Genomic DNA, 22,276 nt, shown 5'->3' with positions numbered 1-22,276 from the left:
CAATGTACTTAAGTTAGTACATTCAATGTTGGTCTTAGGCACTGGGGTAATTGGCACACAAGCCACGTATTCAGATAACAGTTTCAAACTCTGCTCTTTGGCAGAATGTTCTTCAGAGGCCATGCTTAGAAGCAGCATTCAAATATACTTCAGAGCACATGCAGCATGGATATTAAAACTGATATAGTAGCATAATGACTACTTGCAGCAGTATTCCATCAAGTCCTTAAACTATTAACAAATCCTTCTTGCAGCTTTTCTTACTATCGTCTTCATTTCAGGAAAGAACTGTCTAGGAAATACCTTACTGCATTTCCAGTAAGGGACTGAAATTATGAATAGTGTTTAGTGACTGATATTGCAAGTCATTTAAAATGCCAACATTCTTTCTTTAAAGTTATAGTTCAATACGCAGTTTTTATTCATGTTATTCTGACATCTCCTGTCTTAAAACCAGCTTTTCTTCAAAGGGTTGGCAACATCAGCAGCTAAGGTCAGTCAGATCATTTGCTGTTTCTAAGCAAATAGCTTAGAAGTTCCAAATGCTTGGGAGATTTTACTCCAACTGATTATGAGACAAACAAAGTAAGCATTGCAGCTTTGAAAGGAATACCTCTTAGACAGTCTGATAGTTGCTTTCAACAAAGGAGAATAGGTCTGTGACTCATAATGGATGGCCAAAGGCAATGTTTTTTGATTCTACTGACCTTTCAACACTCTAAGGACAGGAAGTATAAATCTAATGATTAAGTCACAGGCTGCTACACTAGACACTAAAAGACTACTTTGGAAAGGAAAAAAAAAAAACAACAAATTAGTAACATAAAATGGAATTTCACACAATACTTATCATTTTAATGAGCTCTTCCGTAAAGTTTAAATATTTGTAATAGTAAATGATGATTGTTTTTAACTCTCTTACATCCAATTGCTGTCACAGGTAATGAACAAATGCAAGTTATAGAATAAGGGGTAAAATAATTTTTTCTGTTCTAAAACATTTGCCATATATTTTACTACATACATTGATTACTTCTATATACTTCTATCCTGCAGGTCGATCAACAGTATCACTATTCAATAACATTTTTTTCCAAAGCCTAATTTAATACATGCATGAAACATGGGGTTTTTTCTTTTTTCTTTAAAAATGCATTTTTAATATTACATATTTTAGATTAAACAAAAGCAGGAATTAGGCTTCTTATAATGGATTTGACTTTCCCAGCCTGTTGTTATACTTCTTTCAGTGCTTCATCCAATAGGTATTTAACTGTGTTCTGATGACTGTCCCAGCTTTATCCAGAAGAGTCATGCCAATCGGGAAAAGTTTGTCCTGGTACAGAGGACAAAGTGTAGATCAGTTGGAGAAAGAACTACGAAACCTGTTTAAAAAATAAGTAATTAAACCTAAGTTTCCCCTTGTTTTATCTACATTAATATGCAAAGAATCATCTTTATTTCCTTATTCATTTCTGATATGCTTTGAACAACACAGACATGACTGATTTTACAGCAGCAGAGCAACTCCAAACAACTAAATACTAAATTTACCCCCATAAGAAGTTGTTAAATCCCCTTTTGAAGTTCTTCACTCCTATTTCAACATTTTTCCACATGCTTTTACTGTCAAAGGTCCCATCTGTCATTATCAGTACTTCTCTACCATCTTGGCTGCCAAGAATTGTAGGGCAATAAAAAGCAAAGGTGCTAAGAAGACTGAGAAAGACCACAGGCAGAAAAGAAACCCAAGAGAAAAGAAAACCACAAACCTGTATGATTGGATTTAAGACCAAAGCTCTCAAAGTTTTTTTTGTCAACATATTCAGCCTTGGAAACTGCAGGAGAGGTAATCACAGAAGCCACTCTCACAGGCTCAAAGCCTGTAGCAAGAATCTGTGATGTTGGAAGGTGTACAGAGACAGTACCTGTTTTCAACATGTCAGCGGTTTCAACAATAACAAATCAGAGACTACTGCTCTCTTTTCTACCATGAGGTAACATCTTAAAAGATGCTCAAGAATAGAATAGAAAAATTTTATTTTAAAAAATATGAGACAATAAATATGAGTAAAGAATACCTCAAAAAGAACTGTTTTGCATCATGCCATGGCAGTACGACATGAGTTGCATTTATGTCCACCACCTTCTCTGAACAGCTCCGCCAGTCAGTCCATGATTCATCCAATCCAGGCTGAGCTACAGATCATAACTTTACTCCATCTTGCAGTCAGATGATCTAAAGAACCACCTGCTTTTTCTATGACACTTGAAAGACAGGAAATAAGACAGTGGCACACTTGAAATTCTAGCTCCTTCAAAATTCCTTCTCTGGTAGTATCACCCCTGGACTACAACACAGGATTATAATACTATATAAATGTATGTTAAAACAAAAACAAACTAATGATCATTGAGTGGAAGGGGAAGGGGTGGAAGGTGGAAGAGGACCTTAAAGATCACCTAGTTCCAACTCTTCTGCCATGGACAGGAACCATCTTGCACTAGACCAGGTTGCTCAAAGCAGCACCTAATCTGGCCTTGGATACTTCCAGGGATGAGGCATCCACAGCTTCTCTGAGCAACCAGTTCCTGACGACCACCACAGAATATAATTTCTTTATTGTATCTCATCAGGACCTACCCTTTTTCAGTGTAAAGCCATTACCTCTTTCCTATCACTACACTCTTTGATGAAGTGTCCCATTCTACCTACCCTGTAAGATTACCATAGGAACTGGAAGGCTGAGTTAAGGTCTATCCAGGACCTTCTCTATGTCCTAAACAATCCTAACTCTCTCAGCCTGTCTTAGGAAAAATGTTGCAGCCTCCTATTGCCTTCATGGCCCTCCTCGGGAACTGCTCAAGAAGGTCTGTTTCTTATGCTGGCAACCACAGACCTGAACCCGGAATTGCAGGTGAGGTGTCACAACCTAACCTTGGACCCTCAGGATTTCTTTATGTGAACTTCACAAATATGTGAATATCACAAATGAATTTCAGATGGTCTTAATCAGAAGTTTCTATTGCATATGTATACACAAGATTAAAACCCTCAGCAGTCTCCATATATAGTTTATTCTTCACATGGAGTTCAGACAGTAAAATGATGAGTTCTAACAAAAAAAGAGGCAAGTTTTTGAAAATACCTGTACAAAACAACTAAAAAAAAATCTATCTTATTGAAAGTAAATAACCTTATAGGCTTGCTTGTTTTTTTTTAAGTACCTGCACTAGACTAAAAATAGACTTTCTACGTAAACACAGTACAAAGAATTCTACAAAGTTGAGTTTTGCTACTTAGAAAGAAATAAGACTGGTAAAACCACATTGTATATCAATCAGAATAAAAACATACAGCCATTTTGGCATAAACAGAGGCTATGAATTCTTTTTTAGTATATCTAAATGGAGTACTGAATGCCAAGTTAAAATTATGCATTCATCTTAACTGAGATTCTGCCACATTAAAAGAAAAAAAAATTAATTTTCAGCAAGCTAGGTTTTCCTGACAAGAAAAGAAACATAAGCCTACCCTTCAAAAAACTGTTTAGTAAAACAGATTCATTATATGCATGAAATAGAATATCTTGATTTGGTTGAATGCAAGTCAAGAGTACTGCTTTTGTTTTAAAAACAACAATGGAAGAATAAACAACAGCACCCAAAGACCATCTAAGTTCACTCAGTCCAGACTTTTCAGGCTCTCAGAAGAAAATCACTTCCTTATTCTTGCATGCATTTTTATTTCAGAGTTTTTTCTATTCTGCTATGGGTTGTTCCAAACTCAGTACACATGAGTATCAGATGACACCTTTTAGAAACATTTTGGATGAAATTAAGGCTTTCACACTTAATTATATCAAGTTTATGATCTCTATAAAAAGACCATAAACTGTCAAATTACTCCAAGTAGTGATGCACCACTTCTAAACAACTTATCTACAAATGATAAACAAGTTGACCCCACAAACATTTGTTTGTATAAAAATGCTGAATTAGCCGATCAGGATATGGACTGTCTCCTAGACAATGGAAAAGTCCTGAAAGGCATCAATGTTGTTCTCCATTCCAAGATATTTTAACTGTGTCTGGGATCCACTATCAACAATCAAGTTTTAAACACAGTCTCTACTATATTACTGTACCCAATGCAAGATGTTAGTCTGGATTTATGGACTGCTACCCAAATTAAAAAAAAAAATATTGGATAGTTGAGCTCAGGGGGTTTGTGTGATAAACTTTACCTGGAGGCCAGCAACAAATGGGATGGGGCAACAACTAAAGGGATGTGTATTGAGAACCCTCTTCTCTAACAATGCCAGCAATGACCTAGAAGAGGACAGAGAGTATGCTCTCATTGAGACAGCAGATTACGCCAAACTGGAAAGGGTTCCATAGATATGCTGGAGGGTGGAGATGCTAGTCAGAATGGTGTGGACAGGACAATGGTCAAACACAAACTGTGGGGGCAAAGGCTAAGTCCTGCAGCTGGGAAAAAACTCCTTGTGCCATTACAAGCTGTGGGTGGAGTGCCTGGGCAGCAGGTCTTATGAAAAAGACCTGTCTTAGCAAAGAGTGAACTAAAATAAGCCTGCAGTGTATCCTGGCAGCAAAGGCAGCCAGCACCAAAGGCAGCCAGCACCATCCTAGGCTACGTGGAGCCAGCAGACCAGAGAAGTGATTATATCCCTCCAGCACCATATCCCAGTACTTGCTAGCTGGCATCTAGAAAATACTATTTTGCTGCCTCTTCCTCTGCAAGAAAGCCATTGATAAACTGGAATATGCCAGTGGAGGGCTACCAAGATGATCAGGGGACAGAGCACATACCCTGTGACACACAAAGAACGTTTAAATTGAAGCAAGTTTGTGACTGGATGTTGGGAAATTTCAACCTACAGGCCACTCAAACGCTGGAATAGGTTGCCCAGATAGGTTATACAGATTCCATCCTTAGAAATTTGCAGTTCCAGACTGCATAAAGTCTTACTTACAGCCTATCCTGCTTTGAGGAGGAATTTGGCCTTTTAAAGTCCTTTCTAAGCTGAACCAGTATAAGATTCTATGATAATATCTAAGTTTGAAACTGATCTACATGATCAGCCTCAAGATCTAAAGATTTAAGTCCTAACAGGCATCAGAAGAGCATTTCTTTGTAAATATTATTGCCATTCATTCACTTAAGTGGGAAGAAATCTTTTTCCACCAGAATTTTTACTGAAAACCACTTTGCACTATGGTTTTGGATTGTCTACTGACTTGAACAATGCTTGAAATGGCCTAATGTATAATCCGTCAAATAACATCACAAATGCGCAAGCCATCATAGGGCCCCAGAGACTAGTTAGACTTTTGTAAGCATTCAGCTGTGTACCTTAGACATTTTGATTAAGATGTTAAAAAGATACAAAAAGAAAAGTGCTCCGAGTCTTTCAATCACAAGGATGTTAAATATCTGTCAGTGTTGGAAACTTGCCTTTGATGACAATATTTCATCATCGTGTTGTGTATTAGTACTTCACAGAACAGAATACTCAGAAGGGAAATACTTATTCACTGCATCTGCCTTTTTGTAAAATACAGACATTTCCTTAAAAGATTGGGTTTTTTCATGTGATTTTTTTAATGGCAGAAACACAAGGCTGTGTCTTTGAAAATACTCAGACAAATGAGGTTAACAGACTTCTTTTTCTGTTTTTCTCTGTCTTTGGTGTTTATCTCTTGGTTGGTTTTTGTTCCTTTTTTTTGGTCAAGACATCTTTTCCATAAACTGTGACTTAAATTTACGGAAGAAACTGCACCTTCTGAAAAGGAGGAAAGAGTTGTACTTTTCCAAGTATGCTCCTCATCTTTGGTTACATTCAGGCCACTAGTTGAAATCCATACTAAACAGGCATTCTGGGAAAGGTAAATCCTGACAGAAACAGAAAGTGTATATATATAAATAAAATATAAATAAAATGTCAAAATTATCTTTATTAACCTTAGCCTGTACTTCAATCTACCTTCACAGCAATTACCAGAATTAATTTACCTTAATAACTCAAAGTACCCTTTAGTTCTTTGACATATTCTTTTGTCTCCAGCAAGTTAGAAAGAAAAGTTTGATTAGAACCTGTCAAAACACTACTTAATAAAATAGTAAAGCAAGGCATGATTTACTGAACAGGTTTTGGCTGGGGTAGAGTTAATTTTCTTCATAGTAGATATTAAGGGATTGTTTTTAGATTTTTGCTGGAAACTGTTTGCAGTTCAGGTATGTTTAGCTGAACAGTTCTTAAACAGAACCAAGGTCCTTTCTGCTTCTTACCTCACCCCACCAGCAACAGGCCAGGGGTGCACAAGGAGTTAGGAGACACAGCTGAGACACCTGACCCCGAGTGACCACAGGAATATTCTATACCATATGGCATCATGCTCAAAATTTAAAGATAGGGAAAAAGAAGGAAAAGAAGAGAAGCTCAGAGTTACAGGGTTTGTTTTCCCAAGGAACCATTACATGTGATGGAGTCTGGCCTTCCTAGAGATGGCTGAACATCTGTGTGCCCATGGGAAGTGCTGGATGGATTCTTTACTTAGGTTTGCTTGTGTGCACAACTTTTGCTTTACCTATTAAAATGTCATTGTCTCAACCCCTGAATTTTCTCACTTTTCCCCTACTTTTCCAATTCTCTCCACCATCCCCCAAAGAGCAGAGTAGGGGAAGGTGAACGAGTGCCTGCATGGTGCTTAGTTTTCCACTGGAGTTAAACCATGACATTTACAAAATGGCAGCTATTACAATATAGCTTTGATTCTGTATTATAGAAATGAATTTGTAGACCTAGGGTGAAATCAAAGTACATCACATTAGAAATGTACATCAAATTAGAGATCTTAATACCAGAGATAATAATTACACATTAAAGAACATAAACTTTTCACAGAACAAAACTCTCAAGAACAGAAAGTAGACTGGAGGGAAAAAAAGGATTCTGTTTACTCTTTTGCCCAAGAGAAGCTGAAACACATAAAGAAATCTCGAAGAACAGAAAGTTGAGCTGCTGAAGAAGTTAAGCAACAAAGGTCACACAACACATTTAATTTGACCTGACTCATTGCTTACATCCAGACAGCCAGTCCTTCTTAACCTACTCATACAGTTCCTACTGAAAGTAGTCAGCCACCCTCAGCAGCAACCAAGAAGCACTACCACAAACCCATATGTATGCCCTCGTTCAAGGTTTCTTTATCTTTAATGTTTCTTTATGTTTCAGATGTGAAATCAGAACATTTTCCTGAATTATAGCTTTTGTAAACTGTTAAGGTAGTTTTCCTTAACAGGGAAGAACATGCAGAATTACTTTACCTGAAAAACAGTGAGAAAGATCTATTCATTTTTCACTATGGTAGGTTGCTACTCTTGCAATTATTTGGATTATTTTTAATTAATTCCTAGAGGGTGATTTTTTTTTTTTTTATTTTATGAGGTTTTTAAGATCTAAATGAATGCTCTGGTACTTATTTAGATTTAGATTTCTGCACCATAGCTGAAATCAATTCAGTGAAAAATACTGTATAAAATTGATTACATAATTACAGAGAAGCTACAACTAAATATATTTATTTAGGAAACAAACCCCAGCACAAATCCAAAAAGCACTAAAAAACCCACCCAACAAATAGTAAACTTAGCCTCAATTTGTAATGGCACCCAAAACGACTAACAAATTTCTGCATCTTAAACAAAATACTTCTTTGCTTTGCAATCATTGTCAGATATTTGTTCATGATATTATTTTCTCTCTTGACCAAACCACATGCTGGAAGAATCTCACAAGTGCCTAAAATACTTCTCCAATTTTCCTCTTTTCTCTCAAGACTGCCATTACATTGAATTCTACTTGCTTCCACACATGCTGTGTAAAGATTTTAAGTGATTTAGATATCTCTGTTTTATTTGATAGAGACTTAAGAATTTGACATTCTTATTAATGCTACACAGAAAGAGTGCCCTGAACAATTATCTTGTTTCTCTCAGTGATCTGTAGGGTACATATCAGTGCAAAATGGAAAAAAAATATCCCTGAAGAAAATATTTGCAGTAAAAAAATGGCAGTAAAAAAGCTTTCTGTAAGCTAAAAACTGGCAGCTGAAACCCAGAACAGACCATAACAGAATACAGGGACTTCAAAGAACACATGAACCCCCAAAAGATAAAATTCTTACATTCCTATAATTTGGTTTATTTCTCCCTTGAAAACAACTGCTAATATACCATGGGTTAAAGCAATGCTTTTTTTGTATAAAATCATTCTTCACTAATAGATATATTCACATTAGAGTTCTAGAATAGTTTTATTTGAATGAAAACATTAAATTATGAAAATTCTGCACATTTATGATATATATTATCCAAGGAATTCAAAGTACTTTAAAATATTGCTTTGAAGTAGGAATCTGAATGCTAAATTTAAAAGTCACAACTTACTTCTGAAATATTTACATTGATATTTTCAGTGAAATTATTTAGATAGCTACCCAAATGTACTTATTTTAAATTCATTTATTCTTCTTAAAATCACCACAAGTAAGCACATATTACCACTTAGAGGAAAATACATACAGTAGTACTGTAAAGTTCAGTACTTAAAAAAATATCCACTAAATCAATCAAGATTTTCCTTATCCTCTTAAAATTTATTAGTTGCATGTGTAGGTAGCATATTTTGAAACTACACAAAGTAAATTTTATAGGAAAAAATTCAAGCTATTGATAAAAACAAGTGAAATTAACACTATACTTGGAAATTAATCCTCCCCCACCCCGAAACAGAGTTGATTCTATTAAAAGTGATAAATGGAATGGAAATTAAAATTTTAATGAGGTGCTTGTTAATCCATTTGTTCACATCTAATTTGAACTTGGTTAAATTGCTACTTATTATGAATACTATAGATATGATTCCTTCTAAATCTCAAGGGCAAACAAAATGTTAGAGGACTGCTTGTCCCAAGATAGGACCACAGTATATTATCCAAGCTTCTGAAATTAAGCACTGGAGCTATTTCCTGTGATACATTTCATTTAAGAAAATTAATGACATTTTAAAGCAGTTGGTTAAGTCCTTTGACATGGTAATTGTCCATTCCAGAACAATAGAAGAAATATAACCAAAAGGAGACTGCCTACCTGCCATTGATCATTCCCAAGACTGGAGGGCTTATTTGTACCTATTGCAATTCCCAAGGACTTTATCAAGCAAGAATATTTCTCTAAGTAGGATTTGGGGTTACTTTACCTTATTTATTTCTACTTGATTTGTGTGTAAGAATGTGATACAGACATATATCAGTGATTCATTCTGCTTGAATTTATCAAGCATTTAAAAAATATAACCTTACCTAGAGGACAGCACTCAAACTACAATAAAGATAGCATAAGTCTGAATGGGATTTTTTACAAAAAACTAATGCAAGAGAAATTTTACTAATGAATAATGTAAAATTTTGTAATAATTTAATGAAAATAAACATATTAAAAGGAAAATGTGTAGGTCTAAAAACAAAGAAATGTCGCCACTAAGTTTGCATAGAAACATTCCAAAATGGGGTTCCTGGACTTTTCTGGTATATCACCTCCTTTATTTAATTAGTTGGGCATGAATTTTCAAGTAGTTCTATATGTTTATTTTTAACCCACAACCTTAAACTCATTTAAAACAATGCACCTTGCAATCTTTCATTTAACATTGCAGATTTGCAGCTTCTGTCAAGATATGAACAATAATTAAACACTTACATTTAAGAACTTGTAAAATTCAGCTGAGTTCAAGTCACAGAGTTTGGAGGTTTTGCCTTATACATGATAAACTATCTTTTCTGACATCATTTGTTACACTTCTGAAAATCTCACTATATAGTACACTATATCTATCGTATGATTAATTAAATTGTTTTCTTATAAAATTTCAATTTTTCTTGACATTGGACCTCAGACTTAAGGCTTTTTATAATTATTATTATTACTTTTTAACTATTTTTATTTTACCTGAAGAGTTTATGCCCAGCTAAGTTCATGGAAAATCTAAGTAATTTGTTCTGCTGACCATATACTATTTAACCAAAAAAGGGTTTTTTCTTTTCTTGGCACTTTTGCCAGTATATCTTATCAGAAAATAAAATTTTAGGAAGCACCACCCCCTTTATAAAAAATAATATACCACATTATTAAAACCAAAATTTAGTGAAGAGCAATTCATAGTGATGTACTTACAGTCTAAAAGTTAATCTTTCACATTACACATTGTCTTCCGTTTCTAAATTTTTAGTTACTTTCTATTCATTCTGTTCTCTCCACTTCATATTTTCACATCTATATCACCTAAAACTTATTTGGAATTCTAAGTCTTTCATATGTCTGTTGTGCCACGATCTAGGAAAAGGGAAAGATACAGAGAAAGAATCCTTTCAACTGAAATGTAGGATGAAGGTTTGGCCCATTTTGCCCTCATTTTACTACCTCTTCTAAGTAATAAGAGTTCATTTTTTCTCTTCCTGGTATATTTATACTTGATTCCTGACAAAAAGGAATCTGAAGAAAATACACTAGGAAAAAAGTTTGAAACTGCAAGAAAATAAATTGTCTTGATAATCAGCAAAATAAATGCTGTTTAATTTTGGGGCACTCAGATAAGAGGGAAGAAACCTTGGAAACAACAGTAGCTAGTTAATATTACTGAAACTACTTTATGTGAACCTGTTTCATTAATTTATCCTACCTCAGTGGAGGAGGGTGTAATGAACCCAGGGTAATAAATCTCTAAGACTACAACATGCATTCTGCAAGAGAGCATCTGTTTCTACATTTAGTTACAATGTTTGTCCATTCCTCAGGTACCCCTTTTTATAAAAGTTGATCATTATGGCTTCAAAAACAGTGAATCCTAAAACTACTATGACAGTAAATCTTGAAGCTTGTAGGAAAGGAGAATTCAAATTTACCTAATTATTTTTTTTTGAAAATTCCAGTTTTGTTGTAATGAAATACTAATATACAGATTGAAGAGACAAAAGATTCAAAAGAAAAAAAAGAAAAAACAGAGTATGGAAGTGCACTGTCCTATTTCCCAAGCTTTTTCTTCTGTGAAATAAAAAAACCCCAACATTTCTGAAAATATTTATATGTTGAATAAGTGTCTTAGTCCAATTTTGTTTACCTTTGATTTAGACAGTTGAATTCCCCATATTAGGTCAGGATATGTTACACAGATTAACAGATTACTCGTGGAACTTGTTGACACAAACCCCCTTTTCTATCATACTGCCCTGGATATAAGATGTATATTATTTTCCAGAAAGCATTTTTAGGAATCCAACTCGCAGCAAGTTCATACAGGATCAGGAAGAGCCAAGGGTTAAACAGGCCATAACCTGCTCAGAGGACTTTGAACAAACGGCTCACATGCACATGCAAAATGGCTCATCTGGAAAGTAGATCATCACATTAGAAAAAAGGCAGGGACATGCATAGATTTGGGAAATTTTGTCTATAAAGATTAATTCTTTGTGATTGGTGAGATTCTTGTTTGTTGTAGGTTTTTTTTTTACTTTTCTTTGAGGAGTGCACTGTACTGGAGGCAGCTTCAGACAATATAACATGTAGGTTTTAACACTGTGCTAGCAACTAAGAGTCGTAAGTAAAATTTCAAAGCCAAGCTACATTATTAAGTAAGGAGGCTGAGAAGCTGGACATTCTTTGTGGGTTTTTGGCCCAAAGAGAACAAGTTCAGGATTCCCATTAAATTATAGATAGAGTGCTAGAGACAGCCAAACACTCCCAGTCAAGTCAGGGGGAAGAAGAAGAAGCCTCCAAGAACAGTCAGTCATGGGCAGAAAAAAAATTTCTGTTGAATGTTGTTGAGCATACTGAATAGTAATAATATTATTCTGAAACAAGATGTAAGTAGCAAGTTGTTAACATACTACCTTCCCCCAGGTTTGAATCCCACTGCTTGCATTTCTACAAAATATGCATGCAACAGTCAATCTGCAAATGCACAATAAATTCACTTAGTCCAGACTATATTTGATTTGAAAATTTCAACTGTATTCCATGTGCATAGTAAATATCTAATCCTTTCCATAACTGAGGAGTAAACAAAAAAGTAGGTAAGAGTAGACTGCCTTCCTCAAAGTAATTCATTCATCCCACAGCTAGTTTTGGGCTGGCCTCTTGACAACATACCAAATTTGAGCAGCTGATGCAAAGCAGATGAATAACGCTGGTGGCAGCAGTTAACCCTTTCCATCACTCCTCCACGTAGCCATTCCCATTGTGCTTCATAGGAGATAACTGAAGACAAATTACAAAGCAACGCAACTGTGTGGACATCTTGGACACAAATCAGTTCCAAAGGTGAAGCACCATGACACAGGTGGAGCATTTGCCTTTCCTTGCTTTCAACTTTGTTGGGCACTTCACCAAGAATCACATACTGGGTTTATATTTGTGCATCAGCTTTAGAACATCAATCCGATCCACAACCACTATTACTGTGTTACTGTGTTACTAGGTAGTAACCCACACCAATAATTTATTGTCATTACTAAGAAGAGATCTCCCTTCCTGCTCATCTGGGGGGTGGGAGAGGATTACTCCAGTACTGCTAAAGAGCTTAGCTAATTAGCACAACAATTTCTCAGTCCTGTGCAATGTATTACTTCCTATCACTTTAGTCAAGCTCTCTTGAAAGAATACTGCCTTTCCCAGATAGTAAGGAAGTGCTGGTGCACTTTAATTCATCTGTGTTTATGTTGAAAACCCCTACAAATGCTGCCCATGGCAAAACTAACATGTTCCAAGGCTACACTAAGATTTCACTTTGTGTGGTTATTTTGTTAATAGCTGCCCAAAGCAACTTGAATTCTGTGAAGAGATCTTCAGCGTTAATTTCCTTTTGTATCCATAATCACCAAAATTTCTGCTTTTGCTTGGAAAAAAAACTATCAGTAAAAAAAAACAATTAACATCTAAAACACTGGGTATGCATTATCTTTCCAATGTGGAAGCGTTTTAACTAAGAGCAATTACAGTTCACCGATGGTCAAAAGGACATATATTATAGGTGTTCAATATTCACTAAATACTTCTCAAATCCAGTAAACCTCATTGAAGAAAATTACAAAGATTTATATTTTAAACAGTGAAAGGTCAAATTATTTTTTCCTGCTTTTCATCTCTCAATACAAATGCATTCTTACAAGGAATATATTTTATGGGGGGAAAAAACAAACAAAACAAAAACCAAAACAAAAAAGCCAAAAATCACATGCACAAAAAACCCCACAAATACAAACACAACAACAACAAAAAATACAAAAAAAACCCCACCCCAGAAGCACCTGAAACTTGTAGAGAAATTACCTTACAGAGTCCTTCACCAAGCCATGTTAAAATGACTATTTCAACATTTACAGCAACCATCAACCATCAACAACTGTAGCAAAAGCAAGGAAAATCGGTCAAAACATTGTATATTAATCAGTTTTTAAGCCACAGGTGCTTATGTATCCTAAGTCATCATTACTGAAAATACTAGCAGTCTTTGTAAACATAAGAAATTCTAGTTTCATTTTCATGTTCATTTGCTGAGAATTAGCTCTATAAAGTTCCACCCTTAGTAAAAGATACCAAGATTTACTAAAATCACCAATGAATGATGTGAACAGCATAGTTATAAAAAAGATGTCTTGAGAAAATTCTCCCTAGTAAAAAAAAGTAATTTGGCAGTTAGATGTGAAAGGAGATAATTCAATGGAAATATATACAAAATCTCTATTTTTGGCACATTTTCTCCTCTTAATAACCAATTCTTAACAGGAGATCAAAAATCTAAATTATGTAAATAGCACCACCACATACCTGAGAATTTTGCTACTAAACATAGGTTATGAGGATGGATTTGAGCAACCAGGCTCATGTACATTTCCGTCTCCAGGGTGGGGACTGTAAGTTGCAACCAGGATAGCAGGTTATTTCACATTTTTTCATATAGAGCTTTGACACTTTCTCATTAGACTGAAAAGGTTAAAAAATCATGTTAAATATATATATATATATATATATATATATATATATATATATATATATATATATATATATATATATATATATACTTTAGGAAACATTTTGGAGCTTTTCTCTTCCTTGGCCCTCAATTCAGATAAAGTAAAAAGGCAATATCCAAAGGGTGCTGGAAATATTAGCTAAGGTGGGGAGGAAGAACATCAGTATGTGGGGCGGTATTTTGGCATGTGTAACAATGAGTAGGTCTTCTGCCAACAGATTTTAGGTGCCTGATACCACGAATGGAGACTGTGACTTCCGCAGATATTGATTTTTTTTTTAATTCAAGCACAGGAATCCCTCTAAGACCTCCAACAACCACAGCATCTAAATACCTTGTATTTGCTGATATACATAGACAGGGATTTTGGCTCCATTGGCCCAAGACTTCAGATTGTATTATGGAAAGCAAACACATGTAACTTTCCCAAATCTCAATATATTTGAAGGGCACCAAAAATACATATAATACTTGGTTTTACTTGCTTTGCAATTATAATTTATAATTAGTGTTTTTACTAATTTTTACTAAGTTTTTCATGTCTAAATGGAGCTCAAAAGAATTCTGAAGACATGGTTGAATGTAACCTGCAACAGAATATTAAGCAAAGTAAAGAGAGGCAAAATGAAGCAAAAATGAATTAATTGCAGCAGGTGCCTGCTGCAATTAATATCTAGTTGGGTGGTTGAGTGTTTTTCTCAAAATCAAAAAGGATAAACTCTCTAGGAGAGGGCACACTGAGAATATGCATATGGCAGATTAAACCAATCAAAGATGAGCTGCATTAAAAAAACCCACAATGCTCATGTTCTAGAAGTGGTTTCAGAAAGTCCTTGTGCTGTAGCAGCCACCTTGTGCCCACATGAACAATATTGATTTTAATTTTCCTGGACCTTTAGCCTGAAAAAAAGGTGCTCTGTATTACTATATAGATGGGAAGGACAGCAAGCAACATTTTAAGCTAACCATGAAATTACACCCAGAAATTGCTTTCCTTATTGTTACAGAAAATAGTCCTGCTGTTTACAGCAGACAGATGAAGAAAAAAGAATACACACACGTGACACAAATATTTTGCACTGGACATTACTATTCTACAGTTACATGGCTGTGTTAAATTGGAAAGAGATGGAACCAGCTCAAGCCTTAGATAAAGCACAAGACCACCATAAAGAAGGATCATAGTTCATGCAGGACCACAAATCTGGTCCATCATGACATGGAACATTGAGACAGAATTGCACTTGAGCATAATTAAGGACTAAAAGGATGATTACGGCTAGTAATTCTGCCCCATTAAACAAGAACTGACAGACAAAGAGGTCTTGCGGCAAATGCCTGACATTTGAATCTGGCAGCTTGCAGTTCACTTGGAAGGAACACAGAGTGGATGAGAGAAGCTAGAGAGTCCTAATAGGAAAAGGCAAAATTGCAAAGAAAAACTGCAACCATGGCTCAAAGCAGGATTGACAGTCATGACTGTTGCATCTTGAAAGACTTTTTAAAGCTTGTAATATAAGAAAGTAATGCATCATACTTAGAATTATAAAATATGCAGGGCTGGAAAGGACCCACAAGGATCAATAATCGAGTCCAATCTCCGGCCCTATACAAGGGTCACACTATGTGCCTGAGAGCATTGTTCAACCACTTCTTGAACTCTGTCAGGCTTGATACCATGACCACTTCTCTGGGGAGCTTCTTCCAGCGTTCGGTCACCCTAGATGAAAAATCTCTTCATGTAAGTAACCTAAGCCTCTCTTCACTCAACTTCATGCTCTTTGCTTAAGTCCTGTCACTGGTCACAGGAGTGAAAAGCTCAGTTTTCTCATTTTTTTGAAAACTTTTTTCCCAAGTTAGAACATTTATTTGAGGGCAGCTCTCACAAAAAGTGTCACTCTGGCCCTCTTACTCATGTCCCGGTTTTTCACAGAAACTGTTGGTGGTAAGTCAAGTCACACCTCTGTAAATTTTACATTAGAATTTTAAGGGTGGCTGTTTTTTTGGTGGTGGGTTGTTTTTTTTGTTTGGTTGGTTTTTGGGTTTGTTTAGTTGTGTTTGGGTTTTTCAGTTTGTTTGGGTTTTGTTTGTTTGTTTTGGTTTGGGTTTTTTTCTTTTTGTTTCATGGTTTTTTTTTTGTGGGAGGTTTCTTGGGTTTGCTTTGATTTTATTATCTTTCAAACAAGAGTCGCATGACCTAGACTTTTAATTTCTTTTTACATATTCTATTGTGTATTTCTGGCACACATAATACACCAGAAAGTGGGTCTGCTTCAAAGAACACATTATAACTTGAAGTTTTGGAGTGGGTTTGAGATCAGACAGCTAAAATCAAGTCACTCATGGCCACAACAGAAATCTAAAAGGCACAACATGAAGGCTTGGTCCAGAAATTTATATATTTAGGAATAACTGATTATATGTGATCAAGAAGAAAATCAGGATGGTGATTTTTGGAAGACAATGTAGATAAGAAAGCATCAGTAGAGCAGCTGTGGTGCATTCTAATATGAATTCATCATATGAAACTCAAACTTGACTAAGGCAAAATGAAAACATATTTGGAGATAGAAAACAACATAAGAAACCAATGCCAAACCACATGAATAAACAAGTAGTTTACAAAGGAGCACTTTCCTTTCAGAGCAGACTCAGGAAAACAGTTTTGCAAGAACAGAATCTAAAATGTGATGAAGGAGATGGATTCTTCATTCCTCCAGTCTTTGTTATTTTTGAAGTTAAATGCCAGGATTTTCTAGTTTTAATAGATTGGCAATAAAGGAAAATACATTCTTCCTGTGACTTGTATGAAAAGACTTGGTAAGCCTCAGTTTTGCCTGACCACCACTCCCCAGTGATGACTCACACCAAAACATCTTACAGTTCTTAATGTCAGAGAACAGTCAACAGTATCTAAAAGCAACTGATCGAACTACTAATGGAGCCTAATGAATTAATCACCACCCCAGATAATGAACACATGTGGGAATTAATGTCTGTACAAACTCTGAAGACAAAACACAGCTACTCTCCTTCAAGAGTTATCATGCTTGACACTGGCATTGCAAAAAAAAGTGTGGGAAAAGAGCTATCAGGAAATATTTGACCCCCAGATTAATGCCATAAAATCAGTGACAACCTATATCTAATGTTATAACTATAAAGATTATATCTGAAGCTATTCAGCAACAAGTCATTTCTGCATTCAGTAGTTACTTCCACATTGTTGTTACAGAGGAATGCCACCAATGTACATGCATGACCTACTCCTTCTTCCCTCTGTTGTACTGTCACTGCAAATCCTTGAGATAACATAGAAACCCGAATCTTAGGTCCATACCAATGCACCCAAAATATTTCCTAACATTTCATCTGGCCACCAGGAAATCATAAGAGATCACTTGAAAGGTGTGCTCACACACACACTGATAAAGTAAATGTAAGTAAGTCACACACTGATAAAGTAAATGTAAGTAAGTAAGTGTACTGAGAAGGCCAATGGAAATGATTAGACAGTCAGCAATATTGACATGTAAAGAAAAATATTTGAAAATAAAAAATACAATTTCACTACAGAGGATTAAGTGACATCACAGATAGCCACTGGGATACTAACAATTACACATAATATTTCACTGATTTTTATTATTATTAAAGAATTTAAAATTAATTTTAAAAGGAGTAACAATAATAACTGTAACTTTTAAAAAGCAGAGAAAAGACTGTGTCTGAGTATCATGAAACACTAGCAATAAGACCAGTAAAGCAGCACAAAAGCATCCCAGGGGAAGTAGTGGAATCTCCATCATTTAGGATATTTAAAACCAAACTGAACAAAATGTTGGAAAATGTTCTGTAGGGAATAATCCTGAATTTGTAAGGAGACAGACTGGACGACCTAACAGGTCTCTTTCCATCTGTAATGTCTATTACTCTGCAATTGTCTCATGTCCTCAATCCACACATTAAGCAATCCCCACATAACTACAGTGCCAAATGGTTTGGTTCCAAAGCTCCCACTTTCTTTACTCATCATTTAAGACTAGCAGAGCAGATGCTACTTCGGAATGAAAATGTCCATAGCAAGATCAACAGCGAGGAATAAAATACAATTCTGAGGCCCAGCCATGTAATTTCTCTCACACCAGCAGTTCTCAAGCTGTGTTAGTGCATACAACGTAACAGGGTACCATTAGGGGAATACGAACAGCTGGAGTATGGTTTGCAGCTCACCTCAGTGTTCTGCATTTTTAGTATGACTTGGATTTGTGAAATCAGCATTGTTAAATCCTGTTGCAAACTACCGTGCATCTCAGAAACTGATGAAAAAGAGTTCTGCAAAATCTCAACCCTATTGTCCCAAGCTCTACGTTGATGACATTTTCTTTCAGCTGCAATAATAATCTAAGCAGTATCTACCTCTGGCTTATTCTCATCACTTAATCTTGGCCGTGTTTATAAATCTTATTTACATACTGCAAGCAGCAGCAGGAAGAGGGAGGACATTCATTATTACAGACTTTACCCCCGAAGGTCTTTTCTGTAACTCCATAATCTGCAGTGTTACTTAAATTGGGAAAAATCAGAAGAAGCGTTCTTTGATCAGGCATGGCTATTCTGTTTTCATAATGGAGAAATACATCAGGTTCCACACTTACAAATGAATGTGTTTCTGAGCATGAGTTTGCAAAGTGGGAGAAAGACTCATATTTCTATCCCTCAACACAGAGAGGAAGGTTTACAGCGCTGAGATAACCAGTAGAGACACACCTTGCTTTTTACCAGAGGTGGTGCTTTAAATTTTTAAGGGCCCTGTTAGTCCCATGATAGCTCTATTTTGTTGTTCATCCTAAGGAACGTGCCATATGTAGAACATCCAAAAGTTAGAATTTTACTTATTTTGAACTACTTTTTCTTTAATAACAGATTAAATTTATAGACTGGACTAGTTTCAGTTCTATAAACATGAAAGCTTTACTTTGAAAAGTTTTCAATGTATTAAGTACTGTACAATCGAGTAATAACTTCATTGTTTCTTTGTAAAGCACTTAAAATTTAAAAATATTTTATGGTTTTTACTTTTTATAGCAATGTTAACATGCTTTTTACATTGCTTTTGACTTTGCTTCTTTTGTAATTCACACAAGGACAATTAATTCATTAGCATAGCCAACATGAATTCCTTCCTGGCACAGTGTATGGGAGTTTGCACATGGCACAGGTACCTCAAATTGTTTATATCATGTAATTATGAATTTGTATCACTAGAAGTTTATCCATGGCTATGTTTATTCCAGAAAAAAAATATCCATACATGGACCCATAAAGATATGTAATAGTTATAAATTTAGGATGTAACATTTTCCTGTATATTCACAATCTGCATTGTATCTGGTCTAAATTGCACATTTAAAAACAGGGATATTTCCATACAGAGGATCCCAGAATGGTTTGGGTTGGGTGGTGTTATGATCCACTCTAATCACAGAGAAGCAAAGTGAGCTCTCTATGGATTGAATGCTGAGGTTCAAATACTCCCCCCAAAAAAAGATTAAAACCAAAAAAGGTTAAATGTTGACACAAAAAATTTGATGCATTTTATTTAATAGGGAAGGGAGGGAGGGAGGTGGAGGGCTGGGAGACAGGACAGGAGGACAGATTAACTAGAAACATACCAGCACTCCATGGGTCCCAGTAAATGTTCTGTTGATCCCTACCATCTGGTCTTCTTGGTGGTCATGGTTCCCCACCAAAAAATACAGAATCCAATGGATTAATATACATTTGGGTCAGGTGGGAATGCCTAGGTATCTCCCGTGAAGGGTTGCAAATTTGACATTGTCTCTTACAAGACTTCAAGTCAGTTGCATCATTTTGCATCAAGGGCAGTGCTCTGGTGCAGGGTTTGAGGTACCTTTTTGGGGGCCTTGGATGGACCATGACACCCCTCACTTTCCACTCATGCGATTGCCCTGCAGATGTGCCTTTCCCACAGTGGGGAGCCCTGCAGCTGAGGCAGTTTGTGTAAGAGAGGATGGGTGTTCACTGCCTCTCACCAGAGGCTACTTCACACACCCAAAACCTCTCCTCTTCAGCCCTGGGCTGGGAGTCTGTGCAAACCTGGCAATGGCTAAGTCTGGAGCTATGGCTTTCACCTAGAAGCTGCTGGGCTTGGCTCTTCCAGTGCTCTCCCAGCCTTATCCATTACCTTCCAGAACTGAGATGTTTTGAGCAATAGTGTCCCTTTTCCTTATCTTGAATAGCCTTGGGCAGTTTGACTCACAGTTCAGGGTTTCAGCCAGGAGGCCCATTCGTGTTGCACTTCCATGGGGCAGCTTCGTTACACAATTTTGCTATAATAGGCAAAAGCCTCATAAAAATGTTTAAGCCATAAATCAAAACATTCCATCCTCTGACAGCTGGAAGGAACCTTCAAGATAATGTAGTTCCAAATTCCCTGCCATGGGCAATGACACCTTCCACTAAACTAGGTTGCTGCAAGCCCATCCAGCCTGGCCTTGATCTCACCACCCACACAGCAGAGAATTTCTTCCTAATATCTAATCTAAACTTACTCTCTCATCTCAAGACACTTTTTTTTTTATTCATTGCTATTATAAATTAATGTTACATACTCTTCTCATACAGTGCAAAGCAAAATCAAAAACCTATGTTTTCTAAACAGTGTTGCATATTTAACTACAAAGCTAAAATATTAAATTTAATTACACATTTATTATTTATATCAAAGCAAAATGGATAAAAATATTTTCTACTTCCCTTTGGAAGCTTAAAAATACCATTTTAAAAATGTATCAAAAATATAAGATGTGTTACAAGTGAAAAAATACTGAACAAAATCTCAAGTTCATATTAAAAATTTACAAAAGAGGTATACAGTGAGGTTATGTGTTGCACCTTGTTTGAAACAGAGAAACACTAGAACTCCTAAAATAAATCTTGTGATTGTCCTAAAAGAAAAGCGATACAGCAAGAAAAGCTATTATAATCTACACCAAAAAGAAAAATAATTTATTAAACACAATTGCTAGAAAAATACAGAATAGACTTAAATGGAATAAAAATGAAAACCCAAAATTAACAACTTAATTTACCTTTTCTATTTACCACCTGCGAAGGTTAAAAGAAAGCAAAATAACTAGGACGTTATCGTGATTTTTAACAGCACTTATTCCAAATTACTGCATGATGTTAATTATGTGTTCCAGGAAACATTCTGCAAGAAGCAACATGCAATATGGCTACCACAGCTTACAAAAGATACAGAAGACAAACAAAAAAATTACTACTCACAACATACAGTAACATGCAACATAAAGTCTGCAGCTCTCTCAGCGCAGGATGAAAATTATCTTAGTTTTAACATATTAGGAAGAACAAATGTTGCCATGTTAAAACCAAACATTAAAATAAATAAACTAGCCATGTCTTGGTTTGACACTAAAGAATATAGTTCCACATTTTCCACCCTTGATTTTGCTTCATAGAAAGGAACACAATCTCTTATGGCATCTCATTTATATATACTGAATTCCAAGTATAAATCACAGAAATAATAGATGGAGATGGAGAAATAGATGATGGATATATATGTGTTATTTGTACAAGTTAAGTGGCAAATTTAAAATGCATTTAAAGTTTGAATTAATTTTTTACATACAAGTCTTTAAGCTACTTGTCCTTTAAATGAAGGGACCTAAAAGAATGTTTCAATTTTTTTTTTCTATCTTTTTTACATTTTAAGTTTTTCTAGACTTCAGGGCTGAAATGGAAAAGCTGTTTGCTTATGCAGGGTATTGCCTTTGTAAATCCATCACTCCACCCAGAGTGCCAGGATAGCTGGCAAAGCTACCTCCCATAATTCTAGAAAATGGTCTCAGGGTAGAAACATCAGACATGCCCAGGAGTGATACACTACTTGTCAGTTCAGCTAAAATTTACGCAACACACAGCTAGAGCTAAAGAAAACTCTAACAAATGATATGGCACTTGGATAGCATACTCTACCTAGTAATTTATAAGGACAATGAAAATTGCTTCAGATGGAGAACAATTTGCCCGTTTATCGTAGTTCAGTTAGTTTTATAGATTCTTGTGTTCTTAGCTCTTCATTTTGAATATTTTATTTGAGGAAGCCACATTAC

At 35.7% G+C, this 22,276-nt stretch overlaps 1 long non-coding RNA gene across 2 annotated transcripts; it reads right to left on the bottom strand.

The window, feature by feature from the left end:
• Positions 1-830: 830 nt before the first annotated feature.
• Positions 831-13,018, bottom strand: LOC119697238. 2 transcript variants are annotated; one of them, XR_005255803.1, is made up of 4 exons: positions 12,230-13,018; positions 5,805-5,917; positions 2,082-2,268; positions 831-1,385 (listed from the first exon to the last, which is right to left on the bottom strand). It is a non-coding gene; the product is annotated as an uncharacterized LOC119697238 (long non-coding RNA). The 2 variants fall into 2 exon arrangements; XR_005255802.1 differs by lacking the exon at positions 12,230-13,018 and adding an exon at positions 10,259-12,213.
• Between the last annotated feature and the right edge of the window lie 9,258 nt (positions 13,019-22,276).

Source organism: Motacilla alba, chromosome 2 (genome assembly GCF_015832195.1).
Source record: "Motacilla alba alba isolate MOTALB_02 chromosome 2, Motacilla_alba_V1.0_pri, whole genome shotgun sequence".
Lineage (NCBI taxonomy): Eukaryota > Metazoa > Chordata > Aves > Passeriformes > Motacillidae > Motacilla > Motacilla alba.
This window is presented reverse-complemented; position numbering and strand designations above follow the sequence as displayed.